The sequence below is a fragment of the Gossypium arboreum genome, chromosome 7 (genome assembly GCF_025698485.1).
Source record: "Gossypium arboreum isolate Shixiya-1 chromosome 7, ASM2569848v2, whole genome shotgun sequence".
NCBI classification, from domain to species: Eukaryota; Viridiplantae; Streptophyta; class Magnoliopsida; order Malvales; family Malvaceae; genus Gossypium; species Gossypium arboreum.
The window spans coordinates 13169857-13192044 of record NC_069076.1 but is presented as its reverse complement, the minus strand read 5'-3'; positions in this window follow the sequence as shown (position 1 = coordinate 13192044).

Sequence of the window (22188 nt, the reverse complement as noted above, 5' to 3'; positions counted from 1 at the left end):
AGGTTTCGCTCGACCAAGTTTATCACCTTGGGGTGCACCAGTATTGTTTGTGAAAAAGAAGGACGGAACCATGAGGTTGTGCATCGACTATCGTCAGCTGAATAAGGTGACAATAAAGAATAAATATCTGATACCGCTCATTGATTATTTGTTTGATCAACTAAAGGGAGCCTCAGTGTTTTCAAAGATAGATTTGAGATCGGGTTATTATCGATTCATAATTCGAGATTCAGATATACCCAAAAGCGCTTTCGTAAGCGAGATACGGTCACTCTGAGTTCTTAGTGATGCCGTTTGGGCTCACTAATGCCCCTGCGGTATTTATGGATTTGATGAATCGGATCTTTAGACCGTATTTGGATTGGTTTGTAGTTGTGTTTATTGATGACATCTTGGTTTACTCAAGAGATGAAACCGAGCATGCTGAACACCTGAGATTAGTGTTGCAGATTTTATGAGATAAGCAGTTATATGCTAAGTTCAGTAAGTGTGAGTTCTGGTTAAGAGAGGTTAGCTTCTTGGGTCACGTGGTATCTGCATCGGGCATTCGAGTCGATCCGAGCAAAATTTCAGCCATACTTAACTGGAAGCCTCTGAGAAATATTACTGAAGTTCGGAGCTTTTTGGGGCTTGCCGGTTACTACCGACGGTTTGTAAAAGGTTTCGATGATAGCCACACCAATAACGGCTACTTGAGAAAGATGTTAAGTTTGAATGGACGGAAAGGTGTCGAGAAAAGTTTCGATCAATTGAAAACCCATTTGACGGAAGCTCGGTACTAGTGCGGCCGAATCGTGCAAGGAGTTCATCATTTACGTGATGCATCCTTACTTGGGTTGGGTTGTGTATTGATGCAAGAAGGTCGAGTTGTAGCTTATCGTCGAACAACTGAAGCCATATAAGAAAAATTATCCAACCCATGATCTCGAATTAGCTGCCATCGTATTCGCTTTGAAAATATGGCGACATTACTTATTTGGTGAGAAGTGCCATGTATTTTCGGATCACAAAAGTCTCAAATATTTGATGACTCAAAGAGACTTGAATCTGCGACAAAGGCGTTGGCTTGAGTTGTTGAAAGATTATGAGCTTGTCATTGATTATCACCTGGGAAAGGCTAATGTGGTTGCGGACGCCTTAAGCCGGAAATCACTGCTTGCTTTACGAGCGATGAATGTACACTTGTTTGTTCTACCCTACAATGTGTTAGTAGTTGAATTAAAGGCCAAACCATTATTGATTCATCAAATTCGTGAAGCTCAGAAGGTCGATGATGAATTGGTTGCAAAACGGGCTGAATGTGTTTCGAACATGGAATCAGAGTTTCAAATTGACGATGACGATTGTTTGAGGTTCAGAAGTTGTTTGTGTGTCCCAAGAAATTCAGAACTTATTACGATGATTCTGAACGAAGCTCATTATAGCCGAATGTCAATTCACCCGGGAGTACGAAATGTACAACGACACGAGACGTCGGTTTTGGTGGCATGGTATGAAAGCGAGACATTTCGATTTTGTTTCAAGTGTTTAATATGTCAGCAAGTGAAGGCGGAACATCAAGTGCCCACGGGTTTACTCCAGCCGATCATGGTACCTGAATGGAAATGGGATCGAGTCATGATGGATTTTGTGTCTGGGTTGCCATTGTCGACAAGTAAGAAAGATGCGATTTGGGTTGTTGTTGATAGACTGACTAAGTCGGCTCATTTTATTCCCGTACGTACGGATTTTTCATTGGATAAACTAGCTGAATTGTATGTTTCCCAGATTGTGAGATTACACCGGTGCCCATTTCTATTGTGTCGGATAGAGATCCGAGATTCACCTCACGATTTTGGAAGAAATTGCAAGAAGCTTTGGGTACCAAGTTGCATTTTAGCACCGCTTTTCATCCCCAAACCGATGGTCAATCCGAGCGGATAATTCAGATACTCGAGGATATGTTGAGATGCTGCATCCTTGAGTTTAGTGGTTCATGGGAACGGTATCTACCTTTGATTGAGTTTGCTTACAATAATAGTTTTCAGTCAAGCATTAAGATGGCGCCTTACGAGGCTTTGTACGGTCGAAAATGCCATACACCATTGTTTTGGACCGAGCTCGGTGAAAGAAAAATTTTCGGAGTTGATTTGATTAAAGATGCTGAGCAGAAAGTAAAAATAATTCGTGAAAGTCTGAAGGCAGCATCAGATCGTTAGAAGTCGTATGCAGATTTGAAACTAAAGGACATTGAGTATCAGGTGGGAGATAAAGTGTTTCTTAAAGTTTCACCTTGGAAAAAGATACTCAGATTTGGGCGTTAGGGCAAGTTGAGTCCGAGATTCATTGGGCCGTATGAAATCTCTGAACGAGTTGGTCCAGTTGCATATAGGTTGCTTTTACCCCCTGAACTCGAAAGGATCCACAACGTTTTTCATGTTTCGATGCTTCGACGTTACAGATCTGATCCTTCGCACATAATAAGTCCCTCCGAGGTTGAAATTCAAGCCGATATGAGTTATGAAGAAGAACTCTATGAAAGAACGATACCCAAACCTGTTTACCGGTAAGATTTTCGGGGACGAAAATTTCTTAAGTGGGGGAGAGTTGTGACAGCCCTAAAGTGACCCTAGTTTGAAAGCGGTTTCGGGACCGCTAAACCGAGTCACCAAATTATTTGAATATAATGATTATTGTCTAAAATATGTGAATATGAATGTGTGAAAGTTTTAAGCTTCGATTTAGTCAATTGCATGTGAATTTAGCTAATAGGACTTATGTGTGACACTTTTGAAATGTGATAGGTCGATCTATAAGGATCTATTAGTGTATGAGATCAAAAGGGTGGACTTGCATGTCAATTTCCCCCTTAATTAGTAAGTGGCCGGCCATGACAAGGAGGGTGGACAAAATGTTATGGGCAAAACATGTCATAAACATGTTATGTTAATGCTTATGTTAGGAATAATAAAATAAAGAACATGGGCAATAAAATATTAGTGTTAGTAGGAGGAGAAACAAAAAGAAAATGTATGTGGTTGCCCCCTTCATTGCCGTGAATTGAAAGAAGAAAAAAAAAGAACTTCATTCTTTGGTTCTTCTTGGCCGAATTGAAGAAAGGAAGAAGAGAGGTTTCGGTCACCTTGAGCTTAAGGGGAGGCTAGTATGTTGTGTTAGATTCTTAAATTTTAAACTTGTTTCTAGTTAATTAGCTAATTTCTTACACAACCCATGGCAAAAATTTCGAAATCTTGGTGATGGCTTGAGCATTCGGTTTTAGTTATTAAAGGATGAGATTGGGTTATAATCTTTATGTTTTATGAAGAATTGTTGAAGAGAAGGGTTTAAGTAGTCAAATTATAAATTTTAATGCTCATGAGTACAATGGCCAAACATAGATTTGTCTAAAGAATTGAACAAATGCCGTGTGAGTGATTGAAATGAATGAGTTGGAGGTTGGATCATGTTAAGATTCAGCCTTGTACATAAACATTAAGAGTTTGATGTTTTGTGATTTTGGAAGGTAAATAAGGTTATACACAAGATGAATACTAAGATTTTGGTTGACTTGTTTTTAGTGAGGTTCGCCAAGGACCTTATGTGCAAGTTTATTCGGTTTAAGTAGAGTAAACGTGACGGGTAGATATGGAGTAATGTGTATATTGGTTCTACTGCTAAGCAAGGAAATAATTGTTGGTAACATAGTATCTATGCACTTATGAATATATATATATATGGTATTTTAAGTATAATTGTTCATTGATAAGGTTGGTTAATAGTTCAAGTAAGGATTACTATATTTGATATGTACACAAATTGAGGCAATAGGTTGACAATTAGCTTAAGACATACGGGTAATATCATATGTCCGATCATAGTTAAACATTCGATAATTATGATTCTTTGGCTACAATGTTTGAATATCGCCATGGGGAGAATATATGATCGATTGCCTAATATTAGTTTGAAATGAATCTAAATAAATAGATATTTGTATATAGTAAAGTTGGATAAGTAATTGAATAAATTTATTTGTTTATTAAGCTCAAGAGCTTAGAGGATCAAAGTTGGATAAGGAAAGGAAAAGTGATCGAATAGTCAGCCAAATCGTTCGACCACATCCGAGGTAAGTTTTCGAGTAATGAAACTTAGATTATGATTCGATTAGATTATGTTATAAGTAAATCAAAATCATGCCCTTTGTATGTAGCTTTTGAGCTGAAAATGATAATGCTTGATAAGTGACTTGTGTTTGAATTCTAGTTACGAAAATGAAATATTGATGTGTCATGATTTATTGATATGTGCATGGATATTCGGATTGATAACCGCGCTAAGCCCGAAGGCATTTGTGCGAGTTACTATATCCGGGCTAAGTCTCGAAGGCATTTGTGCGAGTTACTATAACTGGGCCAAGTCCCGAAGGCAATTGTGCGAGTTACTATAACAGGGCTAAGTCCCAAGGCAATTGTGCGAAGTTACTATAAGCGGGCTAAGTCCCGAAGGCATTTGAGCAAGTAGCTATATCCGGCTAAACCCCGAAGGTACTTGGTTTGGGAATGAGTGATCTTGCTGTAATAATTTCAATTAATACGCTCGTAAAATCCCAACGATAAGGTACGTTTCGTATATGCATAGGAGTAGTGATTTCGTTTAAATATTATCCGCTCAGTCGATTAGTGAGCTTTCGGGCCTTTGGTTAAGTTGATCCCTTATGTATGAATATAAGGGTTGGAAATGTGAAGTAGGACTGATTTTTGAGAATATGTGTATATGAAATTATCCGTTTAGTTATATGAATGCTATACTTCAGTTGTGCCTAATTTTATTGCTCAAAACTTACTAAGCATTAAATGCTTACTTCGTTCTTTGAATCTCTGTTTTATAGATTTTGGTTCGTCAGCTATCGGACTCGGGATTGTCGAAGTCGAAGTCATCCACACTATCAAAGCCCTTTTGGTGCACTTTTGGTTGAACTCTGAAAATGGCATGTATTGAACTACCCTTTTTGTTGTTGGTCATGTACCCTTTGGTTTTGTATAAATTTGGATAGCCATGCGAAAATGGCTTATATACACTTTGAGCATAGCATTATAATTGTCTTGTATGTTGTTCATTGAGAGGTATGGAAATGTTTGGTAACGATTAGCCATTGGGAATGGTTAATTATGATTATTTTGATGCTATGTATGACAAACTCTAGTTGATTCATGGAAAACCATGAAATAGGTAAGGTTTACCTTAAAAACAGATGCTGACAGCAGCAGTGGTGTGGATTTGAAAAATCACTAAAAATAGTAAGAATGGAATTAAATAGTGAATAAATTATGTAATTGAACCTTGATGAATCTATTTTCATAGGTAAGTAATGAAACGATCATATGAACAGTATTTTATGAGATTTTAAAGTTTTCGTAAAATAGGGCTAGAGCAGTTTCTGGATTCCCTATTCGGACTTAGGAAATTCATTATAAATTAACCAGAGACATTTAGAAGTCATGCCACATATTTATAGATTCCTTTTCGAGTCTAGTTTCTTTAGAAACAAACGGCATAAGTATTGAAGCCCTGTACAGGGAGATATATAAGTCGTAATGCATGAAGGTCAGAGCAGTCGAACCCTAAAACATGGGAGACTTTAACTAATAAACTGTACTAATTGGCCTGACAAAAAATTCTAGAAAAAAAATTTGTAGATGGATATATGAGTCTAGTTTTAGGGAAAATTTACAAAACTGATTTTCGAGTTTTGGAACTCAAGCTATGATTTTTAAGGTGACAGTGACGCAGTTAGCCAGCTAGTCTAGAAATTTTTAAATGGACTGTAAAAATAAGGGAATTAAGTCTGTTAACCCCTCGTGTCCGACTCCGGTAAGGGTCTCGGGTACGGGGTGTTACAAGATTTCACTACAGCAGCTTAATTCGAGGTTGTGGTTGTTTTTGTTAGCGGTGAGTTAGTTTTTGTATTTTTGGTTAATCCTGATAGACCCAGAAATAGGTTACTAAAGGTTTTAGGTACTCTGTTTTTAGGTGTTGGTATTCTCAGAAGTGGTTTCGTGTAAAAAATGTACCAAGTGTGTACCCCTTACGCAGAAAATCGAGTTTCGGTGAAAGCTGAAAAACTGCACTGTCAACACCACACGGACTTGTGCCTGGCTGTGTGTTTGGCCGTATGCGAGACAGGGTCGTATGGTCGACAAAGGCATGGCCGTGAGCTAGACACGACCGTATGTGGTGCCAGTATGGCCGTGTGGTCCACACAGGCTAGGCCAAGTAAGGCGTGTGGGCCACACGGGCATGTGGGTTCTAGGCCAGGTAGTGTGGGCCACACGGGCATGTGGGCCCAAATTTTTGAAATTTTCCCTAGGGTCACATGGGTCGTTCCGATCGACTGTGAGCCTGTTGTAGGGCCGATAAGGGCTAACTAAAACCTAGATTATGTGATCTGTTATTCTGATAGTATGCTCTGAGTAGGACATTTTTATGAATGTCTAATTATCCTGCTATATATATATCTGATATCTGTACACAAACATGATAAGCATGTTATATCTATATCTGTTTTTGGACAGGGCTTATATATGTGGAGGAAGTGTTCTGTATGGTATTCACCGCCTATATTCTGGCAGTTTGGCTGCACTTTATCTGATATGTGTCATAATGGCATGATACGGTGTGTAGGGCTAGGTGGGTGTTTTTAACCCCACATGGCGTGATGGGATGGTTGGAATTGGTGTGAAAAGGATGGGGGGTAGGGTTTTGTTTATTTGATCTGCGTATATGCATTTGTTATCCGTATCTAAAATAGACATTAGTCTGAATCTGTATCTGACTGTTTGTATTGATTTCTATATAAATTGTATGCCTAATTCTTTTGGGTTACACACTAAGTTTATGAAAACTCACATCTGTTGTCTGTTCTGTTTAGGTAATCCACAAACTTAGCCAGATCAATATGACAGAGCCTCTTGGTGACCACGAGTTTATAAACGGTTAATAATTATGATTTTATAATGATTTTAAGGATTATTTCTGGAGTTTTGTAATTTATGGACTATCCAGACTGTTTGATTTTATTTTGGAATTTGGATTTTGATTTGACTATTAATTTCCGATGGTTTACTTAAACAATGGTTTTCTGAAAATACAAACGGGATTACCAAATTTTACGTTTTATGGCTTTCGCTGTAACTAAAGTTTTGGAAAATAAATAATTTAAATAAATGTTTTCCAAAATGGATATAAACGAGTTTCAACTTTGAAAACTTGAATGATTTAACGAAACGACTCTGTTTTCAAAACCAACCTTTGTAACATCTCCGGATTCGGTCATAATGTCTAGGCCGAGTTTGGGGTGTTACATTTAGTGGTATCAGAGTCAGGTTACAAAACTCAGGCTGTGAATTTTGGGTTCCAAAATTATGACTTAAAAAGAATTGGTTTCTAAATTATTGATAAAGTATGTGGTATACCGAGTCTTCAGCACCGATCCTGTAAGTATGTCTGAACTTAGATAGAAAACTCTGAAACACTGTAGTTAGTCCTTTATAAAACTGTACTGAAATAGATAGAGACTGAAACTTCTGAAAATATTTCTGAACTTCTGATAATTTATGCACAAAATATCTACTAATAAAAATTAGAACTGATACATAAAATTTTATAATGTAGATAAAATTTAAAATTTACGATGAGCACTCGTGGAACACGCGGACATAGTATTTGGAGCCGTGGTAGAGGTCGTAGGGGGCTCGAGCTGAGTCTTCCTCTCTGGGCAGTATGGAAAACTTTAGATATGAATGAGATGTCGGTTTACTGCTCTCGAGATCGGATCTCAAAGCCGCTTCAGTTTGGGGCCGACGACTTATCACTGAGCAATGTTGAGGATATTAAAGAGGGTCACTGGACCTCATTCTAGATTTAGGGGCCATGGGTTGGTAACTAAACGACTCCGGTCCAATGGTGCTGAGTTGTTTAGGGGTATTACTAGAGTCGCCCCTACTGTGGTTGAGTATTGGTTGGAGGCCACCGAGAGGATCATGAATGATGTAGACTGTACTCTCGAGCAGAAACTAAAAGGTGCAGTCTATTTGCTTCGTATTGAGGCATATCAGTGGTGGTTAACGGTTGAGGAGGGTACTCAGCCTGATCGACTGAACTGGAATTTCTTTAAGACTAACTTCCAAAGAAAGTATGTGGGGGCGAGCTTTGTAGATTCTCATAGGCGTGAGCTCATGAATCTTACGCAAGATGATAGATCTGTGGCTGAGTATGGGGTCGAATTTCTAAGGTTGAACCGTTACGCTCGAGGCATGGTGGCATTTGAGTATGAGAAGTGTGTCCGTTTTGAAGACGTCTGAGACTATGTCTAAGGGTTCTGATTGCTCTACAGAGGGAGCGTGAGTTTGCAGTTCTGGTTGATAAGGCAAAGATTGCCGAAGAGGTTAAGCGTGTGGAGTGCCAGAATAGGGACAGTGAGAGAGGCAAGAATTGGGACCAATTTTTTCAGCCATATATGGATAAGATTATCGTGGTCTTTATCGACGACATTTTGGTTTACTCTAAGACTGAGGGTGAGCATGATGAGCTTCTTAGAGTAGTACTTTAGATACTCTAAGAAAATAGCTCTACCGTAAGTTGAGTAAGGGTGAGTTCTGGTTGCGTGAGGTAACTTTTTTAGGGCACATGGTTTCTGTTAAGGGGATCTGAGTTGATCCTAGAAAGATTGAGGCTGTGCTTAATTGGAAACAGCCCAAGAATGTTTCAGAGGTTCGTAATGTTCTAGGACTTACGGGGTATTATCGACGTTTTGTTAAGGGGTTCTCTCTGATTGCAACTTCTTTGACTAAGCTTTTGCGCAAGAGTGTTCCTTTTGTTTGGACTGAAGAGCAACAATAGAGCTTAGAGAAGCTCAAGTCTGTTTTGACTCAGGCTTCTGTTCTGATATAGCCTGAATCTGGTAAAGAGTTCATGGTCTACTGTGATGCATCGTACATCAGTTTGGAATGTGTATTGATGCAAGATGGTAAGGTTGTAGCTTATGTGTCCCATCAGCTTAAGACACACGAGGGGAATTATTTGATGCATGACCTCGAGTTAGCTGCTGTAGTTTTTGCGTTGAAGATCTGGAGGCATTATTTGTAAGGTGAGAAGTGTATCATTTACATTGATCACAAGAGCCTCAACTACCTCCTTACTCAGAAGGAGTTGAATCTTAGACAGCGCCGATGGTTTGAGCTACTCAAAAATTATGACTGTACGATAGAGTATCATTCTGATAAGGCCATTGTAGTGGCCAAAGCTCTAAATCGTAGAGGGATGACTAATTTGAGAGTGATGTTTGCTCGTCTTAGTCTGTTTCATGATGGGAATCTGTTAGCTGAGCTGCAAGTTAAGCTGACTTGGATTGATCAGATTTGAGATAAGCAGTTGAGGGATGAATATCTGGGTTTATGGTTTTGTCAGATTGAGAGTGGCAATACTTTAGATTTTGGGCTGAATAAAGATGGAGTTCCTTGTTTTCGGGGTCGGATCTGTATGCCAAATGATTCTGATTTGAGGCAGTCAATTATGAGGGAAGCGCATAGTAGTCATTATGCTATACATCCCTATAGAAATAAAATGTATCAGGATCTCCGTGAACAGTATTGGTGTTTGGGTTTAAAACATAAGGTTACGGAGTTCGTTGCTCATTGTCTGATGTGTCAGCAAGTTAAGGTTGAGCATCAGTTGCCTTCCAGTTTGCTACAACCCGTTAAGATTCCTTTATGGAAGTGAGAATGAGTAACGATGTACTTCATTAGTGGGTTGCCCTTAACACCCACTAAGAAGGATTCTATTTGTGTCATCGTGGATCGATTGACCAAGTCCGGTTATTTTATTCTGGTTCAGACAGACTACTTTCTGTAAAAGTGAGCGAAGCTCTATATCTCTGAGATTGTAAGCCTGTATGGGGTTCCTGTATCGATTATTCCTGATAGAGATCCTTGCTGTACTTCTCAGTTTTGGAAGAAATTGCATGAGGCTCTAGGTTCGAGATTGGACTTTAGTACTGTGTTTCATCATCAGACCGATGGTCAATTTGAGATGGTGATTCAGATACTGGGGGATATGCTTCGGAGTTGTGTGATAGATTTCTGAGGTAGTTGGGAGGATTATTTGCTACTAGCTGAGTTTGCCTACAATAACAGTTTCCAAGCTAGCATCCATATGGCACCTTACGAGGCTTTATATGGTCGTAAATGTCATATTCTGCTATGTTGGACTGAGCTGGGTGAGCGTCAGGTTTTGTGTTTGAGCTGGTTTCTGAGACTGAAGATCAGATTAGACTGATTTGGGATCATTTGAAGGTGGCTTTTGATAGACAAAAGTCTTATGCAGATCTGAAGAGGAGAGATATTGAGTACTCTGTAGGGGATTTCGTCTTTCTTAAGGTTTCTCTGTGAAAGAAAGTTCTGAGGTTCGGTCTTAAGGGCAAGTTAAGCCTTAGGTTTATTGGGCCGTATAAGGTTTTGAAGCGTGTGGGACCAGTCGCTTATCAGTTGGAGTTACCTCAAGAGTTGGACCGTATCCACGATGTTTTCCATTTCTCAATGTTGAGGCAGTATCGGTCTGATCCATCTCACGTTGTCTCTGTTGAGGAGATCGAGGTTAGACCAAATTTGACTTTTAAGGAGAAGCCGATTTAGATTTTGGATCGAGATGTTAAGATTCTGAGGAGGAAGTCTATTCCGTTAGTAAAGGTTTTGTGGTGGAATCATGGCACTGAGGAAGCAGCATGGGAACCTAAGGACTAAATGTGTCAGTAATATCCTCATTTGTTCTGATCAAGTAAATTTTGAGTCGAAATTTCTTTTAGGAGGTAGAGTGGTAACGCCCTAAATAATTTATTTCTATTTCTGTAAATATCTTACACAACTATGTATCTACTTTAGTGGTTAAGTGTTATGGGGGTATGTATGAGGTCTTAGGTTCAAGTCCCAGATTTTTTAATTTTGTCATTTTTGATCCAAGCCTTACCCTTGTTGAATGGGATTTTATAAAATTGTCTATTAATTCATATCAGAATGAGCCTGATGATTCGTGTGGTAAGGGAGTTGGTGTGTTGGAGGTCTTGTGTTTGAATCTCTATGCAAGCGAGGGAATTAATTTTTGTCTCGTTTGACTGAGAGAGTTTGGATAGGATTGGGAGTCTGTGTGAGTGGGTGGTTGTAGATGAGAGAATAGTAGGGAGTTGGGATATAAGGGAGTTATCAGGTTTATTTTTATTTTGTTTCTTTTCCAAAATTCATTTTTCTCTCTCCTTCAAAAAAATCTGACGTTAAAATTTCTTCTGTTTTCTCCTTTCTGGTATTTTATTTTCTCTTTCTCTGCAAACCTTTGCTTTGTTCTTCTGCATTTCAATTTGTCAATCTATTGTTCAATCATGCTGTGGAATTGTTGGGTTTTCCTTCTGATTCGGTAAGTAGAACTTTGTCTATTGCTTCGATTGGTTTTGTGATAATAGCGGTGTTTGATTTTTGATAACCATTATTAGGGATTTAATCGATAAAATCCATGTTTAGGTGAAGGTTGTGAGGCAGAAGATTTCATTACAGCAGCTTAATTCGAGGTTGTGGTTGTTTTTGTTAGCGGTGAGTCAGTTTTTATGTTTTTGGTTAATCCTGATTGACTCAGAAATAGGTTGCTAAAGGTTTTAGGTACTCTGTTTTTAGGTGTTGGTAGTCTCGGAAGTGGTTTTGTGTAAAAAATGTACCAGGTGCATACCCCTTAGGCAGAAAATTGAGTTTCGGCGAAAGCCGAAAAACTGCACTGTCAACACTATACGGGCGTGTGCCTGGCTGTGTGTTTGGCCGTGTGCGAGACATGGCCGTATGGTCGACGAAAGCATGGCCGTGCGCAAGGCACAGCCGTATGTGGTGCCAGTGTGGTCGTGTGGTCCACACAGGCTAGGCCAAGTTAGGCGTGTGGGTTTTGGGCCAGGTTATGTGGGCCACACTGGTGAGGCCAAGCTGGGCGTGTGGGCCCACACAGACATGTGGGCCCAAATTTTTGAAATTTTCCCTAAGGTCGCATGGGTCGTTCTGATCGACCTGTTGTAAGGTTGGTAAGGGATAACTAAACCCTAGATTATGTGATCTGTTATTCTAATAGTATGCTTTGAGTAGGACATTGTTATGAATGTCTAATTTTTCTGCTATGTGTTTATCTTATATGTGTCATAATAACACGATATGGTGTGTTGGGTTGGGTGGGTGTTTTTAACCCCACATGGTGTGATGGGATGGTCGGAGTTGGTGTGTAAAGGGTGGGGGCAGGATTCAGTTTATTTGATCTGCATATCTGTATCTGCTATCCGTATCTAAAATGGACACGAGTTTGAATTTGTATCTGATTGTTCATATTGATTTCTGTATGAATTGTATGCCTAATTCTATTGGGTTACACACTGAGTTTACAAAAACTCACATCTATCGTCTATTCTGTTCAGGTAATCTACAAACTTAGGCGAATCGGTGCGACGGAGCCTCTTGGTAACCACGAGTTTATAAACGGTTAATAATTATGATTTTATAATGATTTTAAGGATTATTTCTGGAGTTTTGTAATTTATGGACTATTCGGATTGTTTGATTTTATTTTGGAATTTGGATTTTGATTTGACTATTAATTTGTGATGGTTTACTTAAACAACAGTTTCTGAAAATACAAACGAGATTACCAAATTTTACGTTTTATGACTTCTGCTGTAACTAATGTTTTTGAAAATAAATAAATTAAACAAACGTTTTCCAAAACAGTTATAAACGAGTTTGAACTTTGAAAACTTGAAAGATTTAACGAAACGACTCCATTTTCAAAACCAACCTTTGTAACATCTCTGGATTTGGCCATAACGTCTAGGCCGAGTTTGGGGTGTTACATATTAAATTAATAAAATAATATTAAGATAAGTATTAAATTAAATTTAACAGTTAACTATTAAAATAATATCATATTTGGAATAATTAATCTGAAATCAAATTATCTGGTAAGATTCCAGTAAGAACGTAACTCTTACACTGACCAACCACCGATGACCAACCACCGTCGACTATCGGGACGCCACCATCACAGCCACTGGCACCATCGTGTCCAGTGATGCAGGTGCGACACCCTTACAACACCCTGAGCCAATTTGACTACTGTCATTTCATCTGCGTGAGCGACTACTCGATCGGTCAGTCTAGTCAATAATTGGACTGCCGGCTCGATCTCGACCAGTTTTTGGGTTTTGGGCTCGCAGGCCCAATTTACAATCTCAGGTTCAATTTTCAAGTTCAATTACCCATTGGGTCAATTGTTTGACTTGAAAATTAATTCCAAAAATATCATATTAATTTTAATTAATTTAATTTTACTTGATCAAAATTAATTTTTCCAAAACTCACTTAAATTTTCCAAATTAATTTTTCAAGAAAATTTTTTAATTAAATTCTCTAGTTGAACAATTCTTATGACCACTTAATTTAATTCCATATTGAATATATTGACTCAATTAAATTATTCCCAAAGTTGTAAAAAAAATTATAATTCAAATGCAGTCTGATCGAGCTTTTGTTGAGCTAGAGGAGGGACCAATAAGACATATACAATTATGCTCTAGTAATTGCAGTTATGTCCAAAAGCATCTTTCAATAATTTGCAATTACTTAATCATGGAGTCAGTTCATAAGAAGTATCATGATTGAAAACTCATTGTATACTCTTTAGGAGAGCAATTCATCCAACTGCTTTGTCCAATGACCTCGTCATGTGTGTGTTACCCTCACATGATATCCTTAATTCATTTGAGTTAAATTCATTCACTCAATACAATCATATTTTATCTTATTGTCACCATTATGTCTTCTTAATGATTAATATGATCACTGTTAAAAAATGGTTGTGATATATTGCTTGTTTGAGAACAAGAAACCTGTGGCCACGTTTCATATTTATCAATCTAGACAATGCCAATGAGAGGATATCATTAATTCTTTAATTGAGCTATGAATTCCACTATTGCTACTAAAGCCATGCCATACACAAGTCGAGTACTCAACATACCGACTATGGGCTTGATCATCTTTAGAGCATAAGCCTCCACTTATATCAAAGCACATGAGGTGCATATGCATAGTCAATGACTAACTCAGGGATTTAGGTAAATCACACCATGAATGTCACAAGTGAATTAATTTACAAACGAATTCAGAATTAATTCATCATGTGTCCAGTCCAATGTATCATTCTACCAATAATACATCTATGTCTCTACTCGTGGAGTCAACTGCTCCGATAGTCAAGACTAGCCATCTCCCCAATTGGAATTGTAAATGATATAATAATTCTTTTCAGTATTTGAATCAAATGCTCACTTCGATTCTTTTACGAGATTACAAACTTATTTAGATAATCTACTAAAGTAAGTTGTTTTTCTCATAATGTAAACATTCTTTACAATGCCACTTATCTTTCAGTTTGAGCTTTAGACAATCAATGAGCTAATATTTTCTTGTCACAATTTCACTATGTATGCAAAATATAAAAGACAAAAAATACAAAAGACATAATAGTGAAATATGAAACTACCTTTATTTTTTCAATCATCATTCAAATAAATAGAAAACAATTACATGTTTACTACAATATGGGCACATTTCCCAACAATCTCCCTCTTGTCGTAGTTAAGTGATGTGTCATGTTTTGCATTCTCATATCCTCGACGTGTTTGTTAAAGCTCATTGTTACAAGAGTCTTAGTAAACGTATTTGCAAGGTTATCTTCAGAAGCTACTTTCATCACATCTATAATTCCTTTTGCTATTGCCTCTCATATCAAGTGATACTTCTGATCAATGTGTTTCGTCCTCTTGTGACTTCTCATTTCCTTGGTATTTGCTATTGTAGCACTATTGTCACAATAAAGTGTTATAGCTTTTTCTATACCAAGAATAACTTCAAGTTTGATTAAGAACTTTTGAAGCCATATTTCTTCTTTTGTTGCCTCAAAACCAGTCACATCCTCAGCCTCCATAGTAGAGTCAGCAGTACAAGTTTGTTTTACACTTCTTCATACAATAGCTCCACAACCTAGAATGAATACATTTCCCGACGTCTATTTCCTCAAATCTTTGCAGGTTTGAAAGTCCGAGTCTATGTATCCAATATGAGTAAAGTCTTTCCCAGAATACACAAGCATATAATCCCTGGTTCTTTTAAGATACATTAATATATGCTTTACAGCTTGCCAATACCTGAGACCTAGATTCATCTGATGATAAACCGTAATTTATACATATTTTTATCTCATGATTAGCACATTTATGGATGATTTCTCCTTAGATTGATGAATTCGATGCTCCTAATCCTTTAATTTCATGTTTTATTCTTAGGTGAGCACATAAGAGTAAAAAGAATGAGAAACGGGCTGACAACGGAGAAAATAGGCCAATATGAGAAATCAACACGGGCTAGACTTCCTTACACAGGTAGTCCACATGGCCGTGTCAATTTGGCAGAATCAAAACACGACTTACATAGGTAGACCACACGCCCGTGCCTATTTAACAGCCTTGACCACGGTCTGAAGCAATCGCACATGGGCGTGTCACACGGGCATGCCCCTGTCGAGCCCAAGTATAGTCCTGTTCAGAAAATGCCAATTTTGAGGGCTCTTGGGCATTCTAAAGCCTATTTAAACACCTGAGGAGGCAAGGAATTACTTAAGGAAAGTCGATTGATCCATCTTAGAAGTCGGATTCATCGTCAAGACTGAAGATCTCCTTTCAATTTCCTTCAGGAGTTTTGGGTTTTCTTTATATTTTGTTATCTTTACTCTTTTGAGCTGTTTTCTTTCATAATTATGAACTAAACCCCTTAAATACCTAAGGGGAATGAAACCTAAGACGGATCTTGTTATTATTATCTGAATTGTATGATAAATATTTGAATTGTTCTTAATTATGTGTTCTTAATTCTTGTTTTAATATTCCAGGATATTGATTCAAGTTAATGCGCTTATTCAGAGGAGAAAAAGTCCCTGTCTAAGAGTAAATTTTTTCGTAATTAAGCGGAGTTGATTGCACGCCTAGAGATAGGGTGACAAGATTTTACCGGATTAGGGTGAAACCTAATAAGGGAGTCCATAGATCGAATTAATGCAACACTAGGGTGTTAATTAGAAAGAGATTTCAATTAATTAACCTAGGGTTAAACGTTATTAGTCTCGAGAGAGATAATAATATAACTTAGGGATTTCTGCGGATCAAGTGAATAAATCGTCTAATCCAGAGTTAAATAACAAGTGAAGTCTAGGTGGATTTTTCCTTGGATATTGTCTTAATCAATCGAGTTTTCCCAAAAGCTTTTCCCCAATTTTCTCTCTGTGCACCTTTAGTTAAATTAATTAGTTTAGATTAACAAATCCCTTAATTTTTAGGCTAGATAATAAAAAGAAAGTAATTACTAGTACTCTTGGTTCCTTTGGGTTCGACAATCCGGTCTTGCTAAAGCTATACTACTGTTTGATAGGTACACTTGCCTTCATCGTGATAATAGTTAGTTTTAAGAGCGATTAATTATAAATTTTTAAAACCTGTCACGAATATCACGTATCAAGTTTTTAGTGCCGTTGACGGGGAACTAAGATATTAAGAACACTCAATTTTTATTACTTTAGCCATTTTACATTATTTGCAATTTAAAATTTTATTTTATTTTCTAATTTTTCTTTTATTCGCTCCTGGCAGGTTTTTATAGTGTATGACTAGAAGAAACCCGTCGGGACCATTACTGTTTGATAGTGAGATCGATCGCACAATTCACAAAAATCTAAGAGAAATAAGGCGAAGCTTAAGATACACAGAGGAAGAGCAAGAGGACGATACTTCAACCACAACCGAGGATATGGCTAAAAATCAGGAAAATCCGCTACCTCCTGCGATTGCTGCTAATCAGAATCTTGCTCTGCGTACTATGTATGATTATGCTAAACCTTCTTTAACAGGAACTGAATCAAGCATAGTTAGGTCTGCTATCACTACAAATAATTTTGAACTGAAACCTAACACAATTCAAATGATATAGTAATTTGTTCAGTTTGATAGTTTGCAAGACGAAGATCACAATGCTCACTTGGAAAATTTTCTGAAACTTTGTGACACTTTTAAAATTAATGGCGTTTCTGATGATGCCATTCATCTTCGGTTATTTCCTTTTTCATTAAGAAAAAAAGCTAAACAGTGGTTGAACTCGTTACCACGAGGGTCAATCACTACTTGGGAACAAATGACCGAAAAGTTTTTATTAAAATATTTTTCGCCAGCTAAAATGGCTAAATTACGTAATGATATTCTTCGTTGTTCTAGACATAGAGGAGGATAGTAATGTTCCTTTAATTTTAGGGAGACCCTTTTTAGTAACTACTAGAACAATAATTGATGTTGGCACAAGTGAACTCACACTTCATGTGGGAGACGAAACAATCACCCTTCAAGCTCGTAATTCGAGTAACACATCAAAAATCAAGGGTGATTGTATAAATCGTACTACTAATACTGATTATATGGTAAAACCCTCTGTACAGAAAACTGGTTCAAAGAGCGCACATGAGCCTTGTTCGAGTGACGACAAGGGACCCATCTATGAAGAACAAAGGCTACGAGTTGATGAACTAGATGAATGGCGGACACATAAACCGAGGACACATGATAAACCAAAATCAAGCCATGACGAGCTCAATATCTCAAAAAAGCAACTCAAAGTTGGAGACAAAGTACTACTAGATACAGCAGACCCTCGGATTGCCACCTCTGAACCTAATGGAGAAATCCCTCTTACGGTACTTAGCATTTTCCCATACGGCACAGTCGAGGTAATTCATCCCAAATTCAGTACATTCAAGGTAAATAGTACTCGTCTAAAACCTTATCCTGAGGAAACTGATAGTAGGGATGACGAGTGTAAACTCCTTGAACCACCATGACCATGCAAAGAGAAGTAAGTCGAGCTTAGACTCTAAATAAGCGCTTCTCGAGAGGCAACCCGAGCACTAACAATATTGATTTCTTTAAAATTTTAGTTTTTAACATTTAATCACTAACTGAGTCATTGAAACACAGGTGTTCTAATCCACACGGCCAGGCACACGGGACGCAACATGGCTATACGATACGCCCGTGTGAAAATAGAGCAAAAACGTTTCCCTAACACGGGATTCGATAAGTTGCCACGGCCGTGCGACATAGCCATGGGCAATCCTACCAAATTAACATGGGCGTGTAACACGCCCGTGCCCATCGACCGTGGTGGAGCCTGTCAAAACAGCATGGGCGTGCGCCTTCATACACGGGTGTGGGATCAGTGAACGAAGAATGACACAGCCGTGCAACATCGTCGTGTGCACCAATGCGCCCAATTTCAAAAACCACGAAACGCACGGGCTAAAATGAGGGTACACGGGCATACCCCACGGCCGTGTTCCTCAATTTCTTTATAAACACCTATTATTTTTATTTTTTTAATTTTGTCTTTATTTATATGTTGAAATTACTTTTTATTTTCCTTTAATACTATTTTTATTTTATCTTGAGATTTTATAATTTTTATTCGGCTATTTTTTTACGAGTAATTATGTTTCTTTATATTTCCTAAGAGAAGTTCCTGATTCTATCACAGTTATAAAGAGCTCCAAAGCTGGAAAAGGTTCTCCACGACTGCCATGTCCTGCCCGACTACCACGATAACTTCTTCGCTGGACACTATGGTTGTGGAACCAACCTCTACCACCACCGAAGTATCCTCCTCCACTCTTATCAGGGCACTTGGCCGATTATTCTCCATAACTCTATTTCAAGGAATCCATTCATCATTCAGGAAGTTTAACTTCTCCCCCTATCTTATGATCTTAGATCTATACCATCCTAAATCTAACTTTGTACATTGAGGGCAATGTACATCTTAAGTGTGGGGGGTCTTTTATATCATTATCAGAAAAATCCCTAAATTTTGTCTTATTCTCATTTGATCTTCTCATATCATTATTAGAATGAATTTTGATTGATTTATGATTTTCTATTAATATGTTTTGATTTAAAACATAGGCATTTATGCATTGACTATTCAAACTTTAAGCAATTAGAGAATCAAGCATGATAAAGTTTATTTTTTAGAATAAAAATTTTTTAGGTTGTTCCCCTAAGTTTAGGTATTATCTTGAGTTGAAATTCACAGGTTTAAACATCAAAAAGCCATAATTTTTGTGAGATCTTGAGCCTTTAGAGCATCTATTATTTCTTTCATGCTCACTTTTATTGTTGCTTTGAGTGCATCAATATTGAAGTGTCATTCTAGAACTTGCTTGATTATGCATGTCAAGACCACGCCATTTGATTTGATATGTCGAGATGATAAAGACACTTAAGTTTAACCCACTCACTCTATAAAAGCTTACCTTCACAATTAACCCCTTAAGCCTAACAACCCAATCATTAATTTACCCTCAATATTAACCCTTAACCCATTATTATTGAAATCCCCTAAATTAATTTGATCCCTATTTTTATCAAGATTTGATTTGAATAAATTGCTTAGCAATGTTTTATTTTTAATAGATAGCCTTTGTAACTTGACTTGTTCTAAAATAATAATAATAATAATAATAATAATAATAATACAATACATACATATATTTTAGTAGTTATTCATCGTTTTTTAGCTTAAGTGTTAATTGAAGCTCAATTGTATTCAATTAATGATTAGTTATTTTTCTAGTTAGGTAACTTTTCAATTCAATCTCGATTCTAACTTTTTCTTTCAGCTTGTGACCACACCCCCTAACCAAAGCCATGTTACAACCCTCTAAAGACCTTTTGATTGACATATCATCTCAATTTATAGTGGTGGAGATTTGATTTTCATGCAAGCCTATGGTAACAATGTTTCATACTGACTAATGAGTTCTTCATTTATTGTGCTTAAACACCTCGAGTGATTTGAGTGAATTTTTAGTGAGGATGTTAAACTTTGTGATATTTTGAATCAAAGGTAATCGCTTAAATAAGGGGAGACACCTATGCTTTCGTGATAAAATGCTCAACTTGGAATGTTTGAAACTTTGATGTTCTTCTAGTTGAATTCTCAATGTATGATTACTTATGGTTTATTTTGAAATATTATCGATAAGGATTATAAGTTGAGAATAATTTATTTTGATTGTGAGTTGAGGATTTTGCTTGAGGACAAGCAAACGCTTAAGTGTGGGGGTATTTGATAAATCATAATTTAGGTATTTGATAAACCGTAATTTATACATATTTTTATCTCATGCTTAGCACATTTATGGATGATTTCTCCTTAGATTGATGAATTCGATGCTCCTAATCCTTTAATTTCATGTTTTATACTTAGGTGAACACAGGAAAGTAAAAGGAACGAGAAATGGGTCAAAAACGGAGAAAATGGGCCAACATGAGAAATTAACACGGATTGAACTTCCTCACACGGATAGTCCACACGGTCGTGTCCATTTGGCAGAATTTAAGCACGACTTACACGGGTAGACAACACGCCCATGCCTATTTAACAGCCTTGATCACGGTCTGAAGCAATCACATACGGACGTGTCCCTGTTGAGCCCAAATATAGTCCTATTCAGAAAAAGCCACTTTTGAGGGCTCTTAGGCATTCTAAAGCCTATTTAAACACCTGAGGAGGCACTAGAAAAGGAGACACGGAGTAGGAGGCAAAGAATTACTCAAGGAAAGTCGATTGATCCATCTCAGAAGCCAGATTCATCGTCAAGACTGAAGATCTCCTTTCAATTTTCTTCAAAGGTTTTGGGTTTTCTTTATGTTTTGTTATCTTTACTCTTTTGAGAAGTTTTCTTTCATAATTATGAACTAAACCCCTTAAATACCTAAGGGGAATGAAACCTAAGACGGATTTTGTTATTATTATCTGAATTGTATGATAAATATTTGACTTGTTCTTAATTCTTGTTTTAATATTTCACTATATTGATTCAAGTTAATGTGCTTATTCAGAGGAGCAAAAGTCCCTGTCTAAGAGTAAATTTGTCGTAATTAAGCGAAGTTGATTGCACGCCTAGAGATAGGGTGACAAGATTTTGTCGGATTAGGGTGAAATCTAATAAGGGAGTCCATAGATCGAGTTAATGCAACACTAGGGTGTTAATTAGAAAGAGATTTCAATTAATTAACCTAGGGTTAGACGTTATTAGTCTCGAGAGAGAAAATAATATAACTTAGGGATTTCTACGGATCAAGTCAAATGAATAAATCGTCTGATTCAGAGTTAAATAACAAGTGAAGTCTAGGTGGATTTTTCCTTGGGTATTGTCTTAATCAATCGAGTTTTCCCAAAATATTTTCTCCAATTTTCTCTCTGTGCACCCTTAGTTTAATTAATTAGTTTAGATAAAAAAAATCCTTAATTTTTAGGCTACATAATAAAAAGAACGTAATTACTAGTACTTGGTTCCTTTGGGTTCGACAATTCGGTCTTGCTAAAGCTATACTATTGTTTGATAGGTACACTTGCCTTCATCGTAATAATAGTTAGTTTCAAGAGTGATTAATTATAAATTTTTAAAATCTGTCATGAATATCACGTATCATCTGATATTGGCTAACCGTTACTACTACAAAACAGACATCTAGACGTTTGCAAAGCATCACGTACATAAGGCTTCCAACTGCCAAAGCATATGGAACCTTACTCATATGCTCTCTTTCTTCTGTTGTCTTAAGATAGTCATCTAAAGAAAGATGAAAACATAATGCAGTTGGCAGAACGCCTGGCTTTTCATTGCTCATTGTAAAACATTCTAGCACCTTATCGATGTATAAAGCTTGAGATGCTATCATTTTATTCTTTCAATCCATAAGGATTCGAATTCCAAGAATATAACTAGCCTTCAGTCCTTCATGCTAAACTATTGAGCTAACCATAGTTTAACCGATGACAATTCTCCTACATCGTTTTTGATTAATAGAATATTATCAACATACAAAATGAGGAACACCACCTTTTTGTCCTTTATACGCTTATGAACGCAAGGTTCATCAACGTTTTCCTCAAATCCAAAAGTCTTGATCGTTTGATAAAAAAAAATTATTCCATGAGAGAGATGTCTGCTTAAGTCTATAAATGGATCTTAGCAGTTTGC